The following is a 7,195-nucleotide window of genomic DNA, read 5'->3' as shown; positions in this document are numbered from 1 at the left end:
TTTCATTTGAAGCCTCTTAAAATCTTTTCTTTGTAACCCAAATCATTGCTTTTAGTTTCTCATTCGTCAATAAATCTCTACAAACTTCTCAAGAATTTTTCTGGCTTTTCCTGTAACTTGTTCTCACTTTTCTATGAGCATAATCTAATTTTTTAGATGCTCCAAAATATCTTTTCATGAGCTCCAAATACTTTATTTGGGTTCCTCATGTTCCAAAATGTCTCTAAGAATTTTCTCCAAATTTTTAGAGCTTTCAGAGTATTTTTCATAGCTTAAATAATAACTTTGGACATTTCTAGAATTATTTTATTCATGAAATTAATTAATTTCGAAAATATTAAAATATCTTCTTTTTCCACCAAAGCCCATGTGCAATAATCCTAATAAATCTGAAATGCATATGCATTTATTTACTAATGGGCTTTAATGATTAATTAGGCCCGTTAGTGGAGGCGAAGGATGCAACATCAATTAGTACCATATTGTTAATTGATGTAGTTGTGCTGAGTTCTCCTCCCTATGTATATGTACCAACCCCTTGGGCAAAATACACCAAAACTACCATAAGGGGATCCCCTAGTTTGAGAAATCCCTTGTGTAGTAAATTAGATTTTTCTCCTCCTTCTCATGCCGCCACCAGCGAATTGTCGCGCGCACCTTCATGCACTCTATGTTGTTGTTGCATCACCCAAGGTTGTCGTCTATGTATGGCTTCGATTCCAGAGTTCATCATAGCCCTGGTCCATTTTGACTTCATCTTTACCGTGCTTTAGTAAGAAATCACGCAAGATGGTTCTCTCTATTCTATACTGTTGGTGTACTATTCTAATTATAGGTTTGTTTGCTATGTATGTTTGTCTCTGGATGCTTGTATGTTGCTGTGTTGATCGAGTATAGATGGTGAGCAATATGTTGGTGACCAAGAGTTCTTTGTTGACAACTCGGATCAGCAGGAGCCCTTTGAAAAAGGCAAGTATAGCATGGGATCATCCTTGTTGTCCTATTCACTTTAATCACTTAAATTCATACTACATGTGTTTCCTTGTTACCATTAAGGATTACCTAGCTTTGAACATATACCTTGTCCCCTTGGGTTAATGCATTGAGTAGTATGAAGCTAGTGCTCCACTTAACCATGATCTTGTAACTTGACTAATAGTATATGCAATAAATATTAAAATATGCTTTTTAGCAACGTGGCTTAAGAGGGCTGGAGCATTGGGTTTTATGGTGCTCTAGTTTCTCTCTATAATAACTTATCTATAAGTGATCACCTAGGACTTACAGTACAATTATGAGGGCCACATGGCTCTAGCTTTAGTCAAGTATGAGGACCTTTTCTAGCTTGTTAGAGGTTACCCGAATGGGTGCAAATCGAGTGTTTTCTGAGTTGGGTATAGTGTGCCCTCTGTCCTTATGTGTATAGTCTATGAGAAATGTGTCATTTGGAAGGGGGGCTCTACACCTATAGGCCACAGAAACCTAGCGGCCCAAACCTGTTAGACAAACCTTTGAAAGACTTTATAGTGAACCCTGCCTGCTCACTTTGGAAGTATTTTGGGGCCTTGCAAACCCCAGGCAATTGGGAATCATGACTCACAGTGAAAGTGTACAACCTCTGTAGAGTGTAAAACTAGTATATTAGTCGTGCTCACGTCCATGAGTGGCCTAGAATTCTTATGGAATAGATGATCACTAATGATAATTTGTTTATGCTATTCATTATTCATGTTTACCTGATTATGTATTTACACAGGCTTATGATAAATTTGATGCTACTCAATTGCTTAAAATTATGACTCACTAAAAGCTAATTGCAGTAAACTAGTGTCAACCTTTTGAGCCTCATGAACCTCATGTTATATTTGTTGAGTATGACATGTGATCACCCTTGCTCTATCCCCCACACCTCAGTCTATAGTAAAGTTGCTCAGATGATTGTTGAGGACACAAAGGAGTTCCTAGAAGATTGATAGGAGTTCTAGGCATATGTTACCCTAGTCAGACATCCCTATGAAGAATAGAGCCTGAAGATTAGTTACCGTTCCATGATACTCTGATGTAAGTGTTAATATAGCTATGTATATGTTATTTAATGATATTATTTCTAATACTATTCATTCTGTGGTTATATGTGTGGACTTCCTAGGTACACATATGGTGAACCTAGTTTTGTCTTTAAAACTGGGTGTGACATCAGGTTTGGGTTCTAACCTTAAGGTTTTGTCCTTGTCCAACCATTCTTTACTTGCAAAGACACATCAATACTCTAGTCATTGTCGTTGCTCTTCTTGGTCATCCTTGGATCCTTCATGATTAGTGACGGTCACTAACATCAATTATAAACCTTCAACATAACATGCATTTATATTTAATTCCATCACCAAACATAGGTATAGGGGTTTAAACTAATGAATTCCATGAACTTTGGTAAATATTTTTATGCAGGAGGATTTATCCAAAAAATAGCTTTCAGGACCACTATCATACACTCCAAACAAGGAAACCAACGACAACAAGTGATTCAACCCACAAAAATTGCAAAAGACAACTCTAGAAGGTTCTAGAAGACACCACGCCAAAGCTTGGGCCAAACAGCCATGAAAGTGGGCTGGCCGGCCTAGCCCATAGGCTAGACGGCCTATCACGGAGCCTGCTCACCCTCCATAGCCTTGTACTCCTTCCTACGATCTACACCATTGATTTTAAGGTTGTTTTAGGTCGGTTTATCCAACGGTGGTCGAGGGAGTTGACACGGATCGATGATGTGATGATTCCTTGCCCCCTACTCCATCTTGATTCCTTGCCCCCTACTCTACCTTGGCCTATATATAGCAGCCCCTACCCCCCTCCCTGGAGACTATCCTAAAACCCTAATTCATATCCTTCTCATCAGGATCAGAGCTAGCTCTCAAGATGTATAAGTAGAATAGCTCTAGTTGAGAGTTAGGGAGAGTTGAGCCATGCTTAGGTTCTAGAGAAATCTTCAGAGGTCAAGTATATTTTTGTATCTTACCTTTGCAAGACTTATGCTTTAATATAGTTATCTTCTCTATTCACTTTTATGCCTTTCATGTGTATGGTTAGTATAGTTATCATACCTTAGCATGGGATCTCCGCTCGCATCTAGTGCTCTAGTTATTATATGTGATTAGAGTAGTAATTAGTAGTGTAGACATGGTGTCCAGACTATGAGTTACCTGAGATTGCACCCAACCCCACGGATAGTTGTGGTAGCCCTAGGTGGTGATAGCCCTGATGGCCGATGTAGTCCACCACGTTTGGGTTGGTGTTTGTAGGACCAAAGTCGGAGCTTCCTAGTCCCTTTCTCATCCCTTTCTGTGGCTAGTGTTCCGATGTCCCAAAGTGCTATTGTGTGTGATCGCTATATCTACCCATGCTTTAGTTATACCCTCTAGTCTAAACTAGAATAGAATTGAAGTAATAGAGAAGTATTTAGGAGCCTTGAACTCAACCATTGTCCTCTTAATTTAGATAGACTGCTCATTTATATACCATGGAATTCTCTTATGTGTGTTATTATTCATAACTCTTATCATAAACAACACTTACCCCAACTTTAGTTTAGTTAGTATACTAGTTAGTAGATACATGATAGTGAACTATCAACTTCTTTAACCATTGTTTCCCTGTGAATAAATACAATACTCTATAATACTCCTGGGTGAAAGCTGTAATGGTATCTGTGCGCTTGCGGATTTATCTATGTGTGTTTAAAAATACCAACAATGATTCCTTTTCTTTGGATGTCTTAATGGATTCTAGGATCATCATGAGACTTAGGAGAAAGAGCATAAGAGGGATCACTGAGGTTGAGGATAGGTTTAAAACTTATATTGGTTGTGGGCATAGAAGGGGAGAAGATTGGATTGGCTTCTACGTGGCTTGGCTCTCCATCTATGGCATCACTTGTCCTTCCATCCTTGGGTTTTTCTAGATGTTCCCCATTGGAATTTGATTTAGGATGCTTTCTAAGAGATCCCTTCTTGAGAGGATTTGAATTATATTCACTCGATGGTCTCTTATGTAGCAGAAAATTTAAGCTTTTCCCAAAATCAGCATTAAAAAGATCATCCTTAATTTCAATAGGGATTTCCAAAGGTGGAATTTCTTCTTTCCTTGCAGGATTTTAGGGTATTGATGGTTTGGGATTGATAGCTAAATCTTGGGATTGTAGTGGTTGTGATTTGGCTAACAAAACTTCCTCTACTTGATTGGGAGATGATTTCTTCTCCTTCTTGGGGAGTTCATCATGAATGCTAGTGTAGGGAATGCGTCCAATAATTTTGTTAAGGATAGTCCTTGCCTTACTAGCAGACAAATGAAGGAAAGCTCCTCTAGAGGCCATATCAAGGAAATTCATGGAATCCTTGTTAAGACCCATGTAAAAATGTTGAAGAAGTATAGGGTCTTGAATGGCAAGGTCAGGGCCAGTGGTAATGAGGTCATTAAAATAAGCCCATGACGTGCCAAGAGATTATTGTTCTTTTTGTTTAAAAGATAGAACCTCTTTCCAAAGGTGGACAACTCTAGAGATGGGAAAGAAAGCTAAACAAAATTTAGAGCATAGCGTTTCCCAATCTCCTTGCATACTTTCTCTGGTTTGTGTATATCATCGCTTAGCTCTTCCCATCAAAGAGAACATAAACAACTTCCATGTTAAGGTCTCATCAGACATGCCAGCGATATGCAAGCAACATAGGTGTGCTCAAACTCTCATAGGTGTGAGTATGGGTTTTCATCGCCTTCTCCCGAGAAGGATTGTTCTCGAATCATTTTTATAAAACACGGGCATAGCTCATAGCCAGGTGCTAGGATAGGCTCTTCATATTTTGGTGGCTCTAGGTGTGCCCTCATCGGTTTAGCATATTGATATATAGGTGTGGATTCCAAATCCATAGTAAAAAGAATAAAAGAATAAAAGATAAAAGAATAAAGATATAAGGTTAAGCTAGGTTTGTAGTAAATTCAGCAATTGTTTCCCTTGCAACAGCGCTAGAAAGCTTGTTGGTATTTATTAATGGACACAAAAAATCCACAAGCGCATGGATACCACTGTAGCTTTGACTCGGAAGTATTCCAAGTATCGTATCCATAGGGAAACGTGTGAGATTAACTAGAATCTAACTTAACCAGGAGTAGCAACAAGACTTAAGATAAACAGGAGCGTAGAGAGGACTACGAAGGCTCTCTAGTTCTGACTTCGGTAAGCTATGTCTTCTATTGTTCAATTCTAGGGATATTACTCAGGAAAACATAGGTAGAGTATGTTTCCTATAGTACCTAGGTCTTGCTCAGCCTACAAACGTGAGGTGGACTACAAAGGATTCAACGGGGCTATAAGAGTCACCCTCGCGAGTGTTGGTATTTATTAACTTATATGGTTGTCTTCTGACTCTAAAGCTGAAACTTTTTTGAGTTTAGTCTTAGTCCTCTTGATTAATGCTTTGGGATCATCAACGTAGTTTGTTGGAAGGTCAAAACCGGTCATACATTACCCTGCATAAGATAAAAAAAGTAGACAGAACAAGGGTAATCCTGCTTAAGTAGGGGTCAATGGTTATTTCGATCACATCAATAAGTATACATTTATTAATACTTTCTTTGCCTAGCTACCTTCTCTGGCAGCGGTGCCAGAAATGCTTGTTGGTATTTATTAACTTGTCACTTGTTTTAATAGACACCTATTAATTACCTACATCTCCTAACATTACTTTACTAGGTTGCCATCCCTAGTGATGGTGCGAGAGATGCTTATTGGTTCTATCCTTGATTTTGTTGAGGACGATAGTAGTTGTTGTTAACAAAGTTCACATCCTCTTGGGTTTTAGGATAGTTGTTCCCTGAATGCCTAGTGTTGCCACATACTTCACACGTCATGCGTGAATCATGAATGTGCATGACTTATTGCTTTTCATTAGCTTGGTCTTAAAGCTTCTTCATTAGTAGGTACATCTTGGCAGATAGCATGTCTACCTCCTTGAGTTGATGCATACCTCCACCTCTCTTATGGGTCTAAACACGTTCTTGATTCTAGACTTGGTTGGAGGCCATCTTTGCCACAAGAGTGGCCGTAGCTAGAAATGTAAGTGACAAGAATGCACCTCCAGTAGCAACATCCATGGTCTCACGGGTACTGTTGGTCAACCCATGGTAGAACATTTGCATGAGTAGCCAATTCTCCATCCCATGATGAGGACATTCTGATATATAGTCTTGAAAGCGTATCCATGCCTCAGAGACAAATTCATCATGTTGTTGCTAAAAACTTGAAATTCTCCCACGCAGAGTAATGGTCTTGCTTATGGGAAAAAACTTTGTTAGGAAGGCAGTGGAATAGTTATCTCATGTAGTATTTCTATCTTTGTTGGCATAGAACCATTGCTTCACCTTCCCCAAGAGTGAGAATGGGAAAAGGCAAAGTAGTATGGAGTCCTTGGTTACTCCCTTGATGGTGAAAGTGCTACAGATCTCTAGGAAGTGTTGGAGATGAGCACTCACATCTTCATGTGCCTTTCCACAAAATTGGCTTGCTTGCACCATGTTGATAAGAGCCGGCTTGAGCTCAAATCCATTGTCTCCTACATTGGTTTTTGGTCTAGTGTGGATGTTGGCAGTGGTTGGAGTAGAGAATTCATGAAGAGTCCTATCAGCCATGGCTTCAAATTCTAGTGTTCAGCTTCGCCTTATATGGTTGTCTTCCAACTCTATAGCTAAATTTTTTTTTAGTTTAGCCTTAGTCCTCTTGATTAATGCTTCAGGATCGTCAACGTAGTTTGTCGGAAGGTCAAAACTGGTCATACATTACCCTGCATAAGATACAAAAGTAGATAGAACAAGGGTAATCCTGCTTGAGCAGGGGTCAATGGTTATTTTGATCACATCAATAAGCATACATTTATCAATACTTCCTTTGCCTAGCTACCTTCCCCAGCAATGGTGCCAGAAATGCTTGTTGGTATTTATTGTAACACCCTAAAATTTGCCTCTTTTGAAAATAGGTATAAAATGATTTATTTCTGAATTTTGTGCTCATAAAATATAGGAAAATAATTTTTTATTAAATTAAAATTCATCATAAGGTTTAGTAACAAGTTTGTGCATACATGCCCTTGCATTTGATTTATTTGGTTGAGTGGTTTTGATTTAAAACTTCAAATGGTTTAAATTGCTT

The 7,195-nt window shown here is 38.7% G+C and overlaps 1 non-coding gene across 1 annotated transcript; it reads left to right on the top strand.

Moving 5' to 3' along the window:
• The first annotated feature begins 6,205 nt into the window (after positions 1 to 6,205).
• Positions 6,206 to 6,312, top strand: LOC136524902 (small nucleolar RNA R71). The gene has a single exon (XR_010776251.1). It is a non-coding gene; the product is annotated as a small nucleolar RNA R71 (small nucleolar RNA).
• Positions 6,313 to 7,195: the final 883 nt, after the last annotated feature.

This window comes from Miscanthus floridulus, chromosome 18 (genome assembly GCF_019320115.1).
Source record: "Miscanthus floridulus cultivar M001 chromosome 18, ASM1932011v1, whole genome shotgun sequence".
NCBI lineage: Eukaryota > Viridiplantae > Streptophyta > Magnoliopsida > Poales > Poaceae > Miscanthus > Miscanthus floridulus.
The sequence above is the reverse complement of the archived record's forward strand: the minus strand, read 5'-3'. Positions and strand labels throughout refer to the sequence as shown.